Source organism: Sorex araneus, chromosome 2, assembly GCF_027595985.1.
Source record: "Sorex araneus isolate mSorAra2 chromosome 2, mSorAra2.pri, whole genome shotgun sequence".
NCBI lineage: Eukaryota > Metazoa > Chordata > Mammalia > Eulipotyphla > Soricidae > Sorex > Sorex araneus.
The window spans coordinates 289,790,654-289,803,916 of record NC_073303.1 but is presented as its reverse complement, the minus strand read 5'-3'; the positions used below and the strand labels follow the sequence as shown (position 1 = coordinate 289,803,916).

Below are 13,263 nucleotides of genomic sequence, written 5' to 3'. Positions count from 1 at the left end.
TGTTTTCTGTCTCATGCCATTTCTGGAGCATGACTACATCTTGTATTTATGACATTACAGGTGCTCTGTGGATATGTTGAATGATTGTTATTATTTGGGGCTCCTTCTTCAAAGGGAATTCTCCCTATTGATATCTAGAGATATAGACTGTGGTTTATCTCTTAAGAGTAGACAGTTACATCACAGAACTACAATGACCCATCTTTCAGTGTATACTTCCTGTCCTGCCAAGATGTCACATGTGGCTTCCCTGACATTTGACCTTCTAACCTTGACTTGAACACTTCCAATTCTTTTGTGATGTAATTTATATTACCACTGGACTTATTTGTGTTTAAAGTTCTCATTTTCATAGCTCTGAAACTGAATTTTCCATGTTTCAATTTTAAACTTTCATACTTTGCAAAAGTATAATATGACATCTATGTGGCAAGTTCTTAGAGACTTGAAGAAAACTTTAATCCTCAACCATTTTCTCTTTCAGTCTTCTTTTTTCTCTTTCTTTCCTTTTATTCCCCCTAACTTAATATCCCAGGTTTTTATTAAGGTTTGAATGCTTATGTGCTTGCTTCCTTATTTCCATATTACTTTCTATATTTCTATCATGTAAATGGGCTCTTATGATCTTATTCAATTCCACATTTTCCTCCGTTTTTCAAGTTAAATCAGTTTTTATTGAGACATTATAGTTAACAATAGTATTGCCAAGATTGTCTAATTGTATGTTTTCTAGTTACAACTTGATTATATCATGCCCACCACCAGAATGTCAAAATTCCTTTAAAGTTGCCCCCATTAACCTTCACTTGTGTGGACTTCTTTATTGTATACTGGGGAAATGTGCATTTGTGGGTTCAAAGATGGGATATGAATGTTAGTACATAATTCCTAAGTTCTAAGCCTTTTGATTTACTCAGATGAAAATTCAAATACCGGTGATTTTAATTAATTTGTTTGGAGGGATCACACCTGGTAATGGTGTTTTCTGTGCTCTGTGCTCAGGGGTATTTTCTGGCTATGTGCAGGGAACCATGGTGATCAAACAGAAAAAACTGCATGCCAAGCAAGTGCCTTGCCCACTGTACTTTCTTTTGGTCCATTGGTTTTGTAATCTTTAACGCAGAATTTAACATAATTTATTTGATAAAAATTGTTTTTTTGCTACTTGAATTTTCTCAGCATCTTACATTCATTATTGTTTACTTCCCTAATGGATTAATGATGATCCAATCATTTCAGGTTCTTTAGCTTCTCACTGAGTCATAGAATCATTTGGACAATATGTTTTTAAAATTAGATTTTGAATTACTAATGTTTAGTAAGTATATTTTATATAACATTTATTAGCTAAGTGTCCTAGGAGTCACATAGAATACTTGTTTTGTTTGTTCATGCATTTCTTTAGGCAGTTTCTTCAGGAATTACTAAGTACCAGAATCTGGACTTAGCGTTTGTGGTCAACAAACTGAATTTTACATAATATCTTTAAGACAGACAATCAAGTGAAAGTGATAAAACAAAGTGGTACTTTTAGTATTGTTGATACGCTATCAGAGTCTTGGAAAGCTGGAGCGATAGCATAATGGGTAGGGCGTTTGCCTTGCCACCTCTGACTTGAGTTTGATTCCTTTGTCCTTCTCGGAGAGCCTGGCAAGCTACTGAGAGTATCTTGCCTGCACGGCAGAGCCTGGCAAGCTACCCGTGGCGTATTCGATATGCCAAACACAGTAACAGCAAGTCTCACAATGGAGACATTAACTGGTGCCCGCTCGAGCAAATCGATGTACAATGGGATGACAGTGCTATACTTTTCTTGAGTTAGGAAAAGCTTCATAGAAGTGGATATGTTTCACGGTTGAGTAGGGGCTCAGAATCCAATGCAAAGATAAGGTCTATGTATGATTATAAAGTCAATTCCCTGTGTTACCCTCAATCCAGGCCCTTACTCAAGTGTGCTTGCCTGCATCATGTTGTATTCTTTATATTTAGTTTTTGGCACTTAAAACCTACAGAGTAGTTCAAAGAAAGGTCTGAGTAAAGTATAGACTCACTTTTGAGACCTTATCACATTATAAATACTATTTCTATATTTCTAAGTAGAAATTTTTAACATAGATATATACGAATAGTCTTGATGGTAGGATATATTAAAAAGTTTTTTTTCTAAACATCATTCTACTTATTTCTCACAGAACAGCTTAGTGTTTATGGTTTTTTTAAAGTATCTTATGGACTATTATTGATAGATATTAACAGAAGAATTAACACGGAAAAATTGTTTTGAAAGCCGACTGCTTTCACCTTTTTTCTAAAGTAATCATGCTATATTTTCTGACTTTATTTGGATCAAAAAACTAAGTCTTATCATATTTAAGGAAGAATCCCTTTACTGTTCTGTGACTCGTCTTTGTCACTTGTGACTTGTTGAATGAGACTATTACTATTATTACTGGTAGTTAGTTATAGCCTTCTTACTCAGTGGAATGAGTTTTTAGATAAAATCATTATTTCTTTGTATCAAAGTTTAATGTCATATTATCAATATTATCGTAAAAAACATACCTTTTGAGTGACTAGATACTTAGTTAAAGTGAGTTCAGCTTAATGAATTATTTATTACTCATTTTTTCCAAACTTTCTGAGGTAGCTGTATATCTTAAACTTTTCTGTTTATCCCAAAATGATTGCTGCTAAGTACTGTGTTTAATAAGTACTTGTTTGAATGTTTTTAAATGCTCGTTTTTTTTAAACGGTTAGTGGCAGAAATTTGTAAGCTAATTTTCCTCTTTTTTTTTTTTTGCTTAGGATTCCTAAAGCCGCTCTTTTAATTTCTAGATTATAAGTTTCATTGATAGAACCTTTATAAATATCACATTAAGAAGTTGAGCATTACCGTTAGGCCACAGCAATTTACTTAAAAAAATCTGATTAATTTCAACACAATCAGCCAGGATGTCAGAAGATCTCAGTGCTTCTGAAAGATGCTGACAGGTGAGGAAATTAAAATCAGGGAGGGAAGCAATTAAATGCTGGCAAACATTACTTTAATGAGACAACCAAATCATTCATAAACCTTCGAATATGTTGTATTCTTGATAAGTATTTTAAGGTAGAGGATGTAGCAGTGCATTTAAAAATGTTCTTTATGGCCAGGGAGATAGTACAGTGGGTAGGACATTTGCTTTGCATATAGCTGACCCAGGTTCCATCCCTGGCACCCCATGAGGTCTCCCAACACTGCCATGAGGGATTCTTGAACACAGAGCCAGGAGTCAGCCTGGGTACTGTCTGATGTGACCTATAAACAACAAAAAAAATCTTCTTGTGGAACTTAATGATGGATATTTTCATATTTGCCATCTATTTCCTTTGGCTTTGTCTAATAATTCCATGCTTTTGGAGATAGACTTTATAATCAGTTTATTATCATGATGTTTAATTTACAAATCTTATGATAAGTATTTCTCTTACTGCTACCTCTTCCACTACATAGAACTAACGTGTTCCAGTCTAGATGTAATGATTTTTTGAAGAACCATGCTCAAGACCATGCTCAAGAAGGAATAGATGTACAATAGATTTATATTGCATGCTGAGGATCAAACTTTAAAATTCTGCAATTTGTTTTTGTGGCAAAGTCTTCACCCTGACAAGCTTTTGGGGACCTGAAGTCAATAAAACAGAGGCTTGGCTGTTAAGATCTTTGAGGCATAGAGCGAAGGAAAAGTCTGAAAAGTACTGTGTCTGAGCTGTTCTTGTCATTTTTATGAGCTGCTTGAAGAGAAGGATAGAGATAGCAGCCTCACTGCACCCACCCATCCCCACCCATCCAGAAGGGTGTCTCTTACAATAGGAGGTCCAAATCATCTTCAGTCCTTTTATCTCTTTCCACACAAATAGCTGGTTGAGTTGATCTTGTAAAATTCACAGATCACTTTGAAGTTGTGAATGAAGCTTCTCTTTTATCACTAAACAGGAATGTTAGCAACTAACCTTATTGTTAACTGAAAATATTATAAATGGGCTAGATGTCTTCATTCCTAAAATATACTAATGTGTTTTCTTCCATGTATTTAACTTACTTACATAGACTGAGAGGAAACCTGGGAAAAACAGACCAGAACTCACAGAATTCCAGTGACTCTTTCCTGGACTGGGGTCTTCAGGATGACTCTGAGTAACTTTAATAAATCTTCGCTTTCAAATTTTGAATTCAGTTCACAATGGTGATGACATTGGTTGGCAATGCATGTTCTATTTAAAAAAAAATGGGAGTTGTTCTACGAATGAAAACCACTTTCTCCATCCCTATTTTAGTTTTCTTTTAAAAAATTGCTGTCTATTCTGAACTATCAGAGGGCTAAAAGGTTACTCATTGTTGACTTAGAGAAAGTTTTTACAAGACTGCTATATCGGTACTATAACATTTATATAATATTAAATATTGAAATGTATATTTATTTTTCTGTTAGTAATTCTGATGTCTGTGGTTGGAAATTTTGTTTGTGATGTGAAGATAATCAGTGTAGATTTATGTAGCTTAAATTCTTTACTGGGTTCAGAGATCAAGTTAGTGATACTCTGGTTTGTGAAAAACCTACTGAAAATGGGTCTCTACTTTCTTCATTTCCTAACTTTGGTACATCTACACAATGGAATACTATGCAGCTGTTAGAAAAGATGAAGTCATGAAATTTGCATATAAGTGGATAAACATGGAAAGTATTATGTTGAGTGAAATGAGTCAGAAAGAAAGAGTCAGACATAGAAAGACCACAGTCATATGTGGAATATAATGTAGCAGAATAGGAGACTAACTCCCAAGAGTAGTAGAGATAAGAACCAGGAAGTCTGCCCCATAGCTTGGAAACTGGCCTTACAGGCTGGGGGAAAAGGCAGCTGAGATAGAGAAGGAAACACCTAGTAGAGAATGTTGGGAGGACCCACTCGGGTTGAAAGCTGCGTGCTGAAAGTAGACTATAGACCGAACATGATGGCCACTCAATACCTCTATTGCAAACTACAACATCCAACAAGAGAGAGAACAAAAGGGAATGCCCTGGCACAGAGGCAGGGTGCTGTGGTGGGGGTTGGGGTGGGGATGGTGGGAGGGATATTGGGAACATTGGTGGAGGAAAATGGACATTGGTGGAAGGATATAAACGAAATGCAAACATGAAACTTCATAAGTTTGTAACTGTACCTCATGGTGATTTACTAATAAAAATTTTTAAAAAATATTTTCTTCATTTCCTGTGTCTTTCAAGTTTTTTTTAAAAATTTCTTTAACACTTCAACAAGTTTTTCCATCCCTTTCACAATTGCTCTTTGTTTCCTTCTGTTTTTGAAAATACATAGTAGAAATGATCAGTTGATCACTAATCAATTACTGACTATCTACTCCCAATTAGTTAGGATCAGCTAGTTGCAACTAAGTTTGGTATCCTGCTTTTTTCACAGGTTCTTATTAATTGGTTGAAGTTTACAAGTTACAGGGGGATTATAAATGTGCAGTTTTCTTTCTTTTGTTGAAATATTCTGGGGTGAGAACATTTTTCTTGGGAGTGGATGGGTGGTTTGCAAAAGATTCTGCCAGGTTCTTGATAAACAGTCATCAGATACAAAGAGGCATCCAAGGTTAACTGACTTTATTATAGATGCTAGAGTGGGATTTTTTTTTTCAGTTTTTCCAGATGTCTCTCTGGGTCTAGCAGTCTTTTTTTTGGGGGGAGAGGTCACACCTGGCAATGCTCAGGGGCTACTTATGGCTCTGCATTCAGGAATTAATCCTAGCGGTGCTTGGGAGACCATATGGGATGCTGGGAATCAACCAGGGTTGGCCGTGTGCAAGGCAAATGCCCTACCCACTGTGCTACCGCTCCAGCCCCTGGGTCTAGCAGTCTTATATTGATTTGGGAAATTATCAAAAGTTACTGTGGACACAGAGCAATCATTCAAATTATGAAGAGGGGTGGTGAACTTCTTTACACCGAAGACTTGAGTTTTTCTACTGCTGAAGTTGAGCCTTTGATGAAGGATCTATGGCGATTTTTTAAATTTTGATTCTGTGACATATTTGGAATGTTTGTTCAAGAGTGTTGTAGCTCTGAAATGTCCTGAGGCAAAGCCAAGTATTTTAGTATTTTCCATCGCTTTGTCTTGAGCATCACTTTTGCTGTTTTTTCATGTTGTGTCATAACCTGCTGAGGTCATCCAGGTGAAGTCTTCTCTCTTTCACTTACCTGTGAAGCAGAATCAAATATAAATATACTTTGACCTTTGACAGTCTTATGTTATTTCCTCATTTTTTCTTTCCTACCAAAGAGCCTAGTTCAAAGAGGGAGATTGTCTAGATGGAAAAAAAGTTCCTAGGGTATTGAGATACAGGGTGCATTTTTAAAAACACTAAATTATGTGATTTGAGTCATGGCGATCTGCAGTACTGTTAATGATACAGTTTCATGCATATGACTTCCCACACCACAGTCTCCACTGTAGTGACTGCTTCTCTCCGACACTCTCAGGTGAAGTCTTCTCTCCACCACTTTCCTCAGTTTAGTAAACCAGCTCTCAGATCCTGTTGTCTTTGTCAATTTGTTGTTTCCATAATATATTTATTTATATCCCATCTATGAGAGATACCATTCTGTATCTGTATCTCTCTGACTGACTTTATTCAGCATGATATCGATCAGTCCCATCCATGTAGTGCTCAGTTTCATGATTTTGTTTTTTCTTAGAGTGGCGTTGTATTTCTTTGTGTATATGCACCGTAGTTTCTTTATCAAGTTATCTGTTTATGGACATTTGGGTTATTTCTAGGTCTTGTCCATTGTTAACAGAGCGAAAATGTCTTTGCTGAAATAGTGTTTCATGGTCTTTGGGTAGAGGCTAAGAAGTAGAATTATTGGGTAATATGAAAGTTCAATTTTTAGGTTTTTTTTTAAGCATACAAGGATAACGTTTTATCTGCTCCACATGAGCCACAGAATAATTGAAATTTGGTTTGCATATAAGTAAATTTAGGGCAATAATGTTTCACTGGATTTATATGAGGATGACTTGATATATATGTCATGTATTACCTTTCAAATTATAAATAATATTCAAATATGACTAATGTTTTGATTTTTGTGGCATGTGACAAGAATTTCTTGCAGGTAGTCTTTATCAACTGTATTTTTGTCTTAATCTAATTTGAGTCCTATGGGAAAATGGGTTATTTTAATACAATTTTCTAGAGGCTTTATACTTCTCAATAAATTTATTCACTATATTAAGAAATTTTCTGTTTCTTCTTTTGTTCGAAACACTCTCTCTCTGAACCTGAAGTGTGAATATTAGCACAAATTTTTGCATTTTAGTTAATTAATTACTTTCGGTTTTGGGGCCACAACTGATGGTGCTCAGGGCGTAGTCTTGGCTCTGTGCTCAGGGCAGGCTTGGTGGGCAGTATGGGGTGCCAGTGATATAACCCGACTTAACTTCATACAAGACAAACAAACTTTAAAATGACACTTAATGCACCGATAGGACTTTCAAGTTTAAAGCAGTCTTACTTTTTTAAGCCAACAGACTCTTGTTTATCTATTTTTTAAAATTTTGTGACTTCGTCTTTGGGAACAGAAGCTGTTGCTTTCCATTATTTGGTGAAACCATGTGAGATTAACACAAATGAAAATAATGGTGTTTTACAACTAATGGCATGAATAAATACATATTAAATTCGGAGATATTTTATTCTATTAGCACTCATAGCATCTAAATGTGGACTCAAAGGGAAAACTGTTACTGGTTATATAACATCTCTCTCTTTTTTTTTCTCTCTCTTTATATGTGTTTGTGTATATATATGCATATATATGTACTGTCTATGATCTGAAATAATGAAAAATCTAGAAAAAGTTTAACTGAGACTTAGGCTACAAAGTAATTATAATCTTAATTTACATAATAAGAAATTGATGCTTTAAGTTTGAGTTATCTAGGGCCATTGGTAAGAGGAGGCAAGTCTGCTCTATTTAGATCAAAGATTGATTTTCTTTTATTACTCCATCTTATACTAAGTCTAGTGGATAAAATTGAATTATTTTTTAATCCTGTTTTTTATGCTAATAACCCAGAAAAATCTGAATTGTTGGATTACAGAAATAGAAAAGTTTAAGGGTCTAAATTCACATACTGACATGAATTGTACTTTTTAACTCTGTACAAGTTGTTCTGTACTTCAATTTGCATTATTTTCAATATAAGAAAAGCAGTACCCATATTTTTACTGACATTTGTGAAACTAATAATGAAAGAACTGTTCACTCATTGATCAACCTTTCTTTCTCTCTCTGTAAACTTTGTTTTATTTCCTACAAGGAAGAATCATTTCATCTCACCTCTTCATGGCTTTTCTGTGGTCCTTTGTAGGGTAGAAGGTGTTATGAGTACTAAAATGTTTTGTAAGAGAAAAACAGCTCTCTATATGCATACATGTATTTATGATTTTAATGGATGAATGCAATTTAATACTTATGAGTGATATTTGCTATTTGATTTGCAGATACCTAGAATTGCAATTCGCTGAATCTCTTGTGCACTGACCCTCCAACAGCTTGCTGTCTGAGGTAGGAAAACTGCATCTTGATGTAATGACAGAGAGCACATAATGTTTAATGTTGATTTTATGTCCAAGTGAAGTAAACTAAGAGATTTCTTGAGGGGGGGGGAAACCTATAAAAAATAGTTAAGACAGGGGATTGCTTTTCCTTTTTATCTTTTTGATCTATTTTCCAGTTTATTTCTGAGTCCTTATGTTACCTTAAACACTCAGAGCAATGCAGAAAATTCTTATTTAATGAATATTTTAGTATTAAGAATGTTAAAAACATTTTTCTGACCCTTGATTAAGTGTGTTTTCACTATACTCTGCCTTTAGGATTTCTTAGCTCTGAAAGAGCTTAGCTATGCTAGTTATTATCTCTTTCTTGCCCCCATACCTTCTCAAAGATACATACTCTAGGATTGTAGCACTGTAGCACTGTCATTCTGTTGTTCATTGATTTGCTCAAGCGGGCACTAGTAACTTCTCCATTATGAGACTTGTTGTTACTGTGTTTGGCATATCAAATATGCCACAGGTAGCTTGCCAGGCTCTGCGTGCAGGCGAGATACTCTCGGTAGCTTGCCGGGCTCTCCGAGAGGGATGGAAGAATCGAACCTGGGTCAGCCATGTGCAAGGCAAAGGCCCTACCTGCTGTGCTATCACTCCAGTCAGTCTCGTAGTCTTGGATTATGACCAAAAAATTCTTAAGAATATAGAAAATGACTTACAATCTTTCAAACCTCCGGACCCATAATATCTGCACACCAATCTCAAGGGGTAGGTCTTGGTCAAAATATGGCATTTATCTTGAGTTTGGAGAAAATAGAGACTGGTAACATTAAAACAAACAACAACAAAAAATGAAAAGACGATAGCTGAAATATGTGAAGGATTTTTATTTTCTCTTCGACTAACGGTTGATACTTTCATTTCTCATTTAGCTGTTCTGTTTTATATGTCATTATTTAGAAATCTTAACTGTGTCACTTGCCAATAAGCAGTGACACAGTTAATGTAGTGTTCCAATAGAAGGTCAGTGAAGCAACATTGTGGAAGGTATAATATTCAGCATTTAGACACAAGTTTGACTAATATTTTCAGAATTTCTTTGATATGTCTTTTCATGCTCTGGAGGCAAAATGTGACTGTTTGCAAAGATATTTGAAATAATTCATTTGTTGTTATTTCCCCATACTTGTCAAAATTAGCAATTCTGAGCCGAGTAGAAATATGTTGCATTAATATGACTGTCAAAGCTAATATTCACAAATTACATTGAATAAGAATGCTTATTCAATGCTTACATGCTTATATGCTTTTATGCATATGCATAAACTCCTATGTTTATATGAAGAGTTATATATGAACTTCATATATAAATGGGAAGTTTCTCTCTAAATCAGACATGGAAGTCAATTAAGTGATTTTGATTCTATTCTCATTTCTATGAAAGATATTTGTAAACAAGGGAGTGGCCCAAAATACAGAAATTAATGACTCTTTCCTATATTTTGGTTCCTCTTTAGTCCACAAAATGCCCATATCAAAATTCCTTTCTAATGTAACCTATAACAATCAGAAAAGGAGGTGCTATAGGTATAATACAGTTTTGGATAGCTGTTTAACATATAAAACTTATTCATTTACATTAATTTACAAAAATGTAGTTTTTATGGGAATTCTGAAAATGCTAGTCAGAAATAAAATAAAAATCATAAAAATGCAATAAACTCCCTCAAAGTGATTATGTTAGACAGTGGCTGGGTAAAGCACTCACTCATGTGACTGACCAGTCATATGAGTTTGATCACCACCATCCCATATGGTACCCTGAGCCCTACCAGGAGTGAACCCTGAGCACAGCGCCTAGAATAATACCTGCGCATACCAGGTACTTTACTTTACGCAGCATACTACCTCTCCAGCTCCTCCACACAGTGATTAACTGTGCCCTTCTTCTTCAATAAAAATAATTTAAAACTATGAAGAGGGGGTTAAGTAAATAAATAAAAGATTAAGGAATATTGCTCTTTTTTATGAATTATTTTGTGGTACTGGAAATTGAACTAGGGCCTCACACATGTAAGCCATATGCTCTACAGTTTAGTCATAACCTTGGTCCTGAAATATAACTCTATAAATCTATCTATCATCTATCTCCATCATCCAAATTTAGGACGTGATGAGTGTGGGGAGGGAAAGATAAAACTTTTGTCTCAAATAATCTCTGGAAAGAAAATAAGTGACTACCCCGCATTTTATGCACAATTGTTGCCATGTTTTAAACTGGCATGCTTGAGTGTTCCCTGCATCCTAGTACTGTATCAAAGCTTAGTAATAAATTATTTTTTTACTAATGCTCACATACTTTTTCCAAAACAAAAACCTTCACTTGATGGTTGTATCCCACTTAAAAAACAGTTGGCATAAAGTCTATGACAATTATGTTATGAAAGATGGTTGTTCTGGGGGCATGCTGTAGAAATAGAAAGTAATCTTGCGATAATTGGTATCCGTGGCAGTAATGAAGAAGGAATAACAGTTTAAATAAATAATTAGACTTGACAGTAGATGTGTCAACAGGTACCTACTTAATGAGTGTAATCATTGTTTTTCTCTGCTTTCAACATTGATCCACTGACTGTGGTGTGTTCCTTGTCCCATTTCCAAACCAAATCTATTTAAAGCTGCACTTCATGGAATTTGAAATGGTATACTCTGTTTACTATTTAGGGCTGATACCCGATGTTCTTTAATAGGCAAGATCTCTACTTGAGCAAGAACAGGCTTCTGATTTTTGGAGCAGTTGATTATCCCTCATTTCCAAAGGGTGTTTCATTAGCAGGGCTGAGTAATACCTAATTAATTCACATGGATTTGCCTATATTGTTAGGGTGAATTATTTACTACAATTGAAGCAAACAGTACTAGTCTACCTTATTCACTTACTGTGTTTGTGATGCCGAGGCAGAGGCAATAGTTATACAATGTAACTTAGTTGTTCCATGGATAGAATTTCATTGTTTGAGGAAGGAAGGCACTACATGTTGTTATATGAACAAGAGATCACGAAAATCTAATTCTAATCCCAGTTTTAGCTGTCAAGTTGGGTAAACCACTTTCCCTTTTTGCAATCCACTTCTCCATCTAGTAATAGACAGAATTGGAATCGTTGATCATATTACTAAATCAAACATGTATGGTTGTATTCCTTAGGCCATTTCTTTCCCCTGTTGCTACTTTGCTGAAGCCACTTATTTATCCTTTGAAAAGTTCTATGATTATGACAGAGCCAGTGTATGAAACAGTTTTTTATTTGAATTTTGTTCTTTCACATCTCAGAAAGCAGTTAATGATTTAATTTGACTTTTCCATGCACAGTTAATGTGTATCTATACATGATAATACCATACCAACAACAGCTGATTTCTGTTTCGAGAAGGGGGAAAAAATACTTCTTCAACTCAATAGCTTGGGTTTCATTTCTAGAGAATATGTTAAACTTATCCACTGGTGACATGGGAAGGTTTCTTCTCAGTTGTTTGACTTTTCCAAAGTAAGTCACTAACCTGTAATGAGAAGTCAAAATATCAATACTATTGGAGACTTTGGGAGCCAGTCTAGCCAAGTTGTCTTATTTTATAGAATGATATATTAGGCCAAGAAAAGAGTCTGATTTCTCTACATATTTGTCCTCATACAGATTTTTTTCTTTTGACTCCATAGCCATAGCTCTATTTGACCCAAGAATTCTCTTTTTACACATTGCTCATTCTTTTCCCTATATGTAATGTATTACAAAATTAATTACTTTCAAACAAAAACAGTATCAGTATCAGTGCAGGATGTGGTATACCCTTAAAACGTAAAAGGTTACTAGGTACCTTCATAAACTCTTTGGTGCTGTGGGAAGGAGAATTTGGGTCAGCTTCTCCTCTCTGTTTTCCTTTGGAGACTGAATTCCCGGAAGTCTTACTTATAGAGGACTCTGCGACCCTGATATCCCCACTGTTTGCTCCAGCTGCCTTCTGCCTATCTGATCCAATAAATAATAGGGAGCTAAGTATGACTTAGCTAGGTTCGCTTATTGTGCATGATTTGGGACATTAATAAAGAAGATAGATGAAAAATTAATAAGCAAGAGTCCAGGAGAAGAATAGCCAACACAGTAAAATCTAGTTCAAGGCTTATAATTCCCAGTTTCTGTGCCACACAATATTAATAGAAGCAGCTCTCACTCTTTCGGATCTTTTTTTTTCTGTCTTGTTGTCATGGGACTGATTGGGATTGAAATGATGCAGAAACAGTCTCTTTGACAAAACCGGTCATGTTTTTTAGGGAACTTCCAGGTTCACAGAAGAGAATAATAATTATTCTCTAGGTAGAAGATGTTAAAGACCATGGGATCTAAACACTTAACTTGAACCCCATATCATGGAAATATAAAATGTACAATCCAATTTAGAGAGTCTGAAGTTTTAACCCTGGTCCTAATACATTTCCTGACTTTGGAGAAGGTCTGATTTTTTTTTTCTGAATACGAATTTCTCCACATGTGAGATCAGAAGAGGAGGAGGAAATCAGAATAAATGATGTCAAAGTTTCACCTACCCCTGAGTTTCAGTTGTGCTTGGTTTGTACCAAAGTTTTCAGAAAAGCAAACTTTTCAA

The 13,263-nt window shown here is 35.2% G+C and overlaps 1 protein-coding gene across 3 annotated transcripts in view; it reads left to right on the top strand.

Annotated features, from left to right (window-relative positions):
* Positions 1-13,263, top strand: part of LPP (LIM domain containing preferred translocation partner in lipoma) — a 729,416-nt gene that overhangs the window by 185,238 nt on the left and 530,915 nt on the right. For all 3 annotated transcript variants that reach the window (XM_055129532.1, XM_055129531.1, XM_055129533.1), the window contains one exon: positions 8,552-8,615. The gene's annotated coding sequence lies outside the window, so the exon portion shown is untranslated. The remainder of the gene's footprint in view (positions 1-8,551; positions 8,616-13,263) is intronic.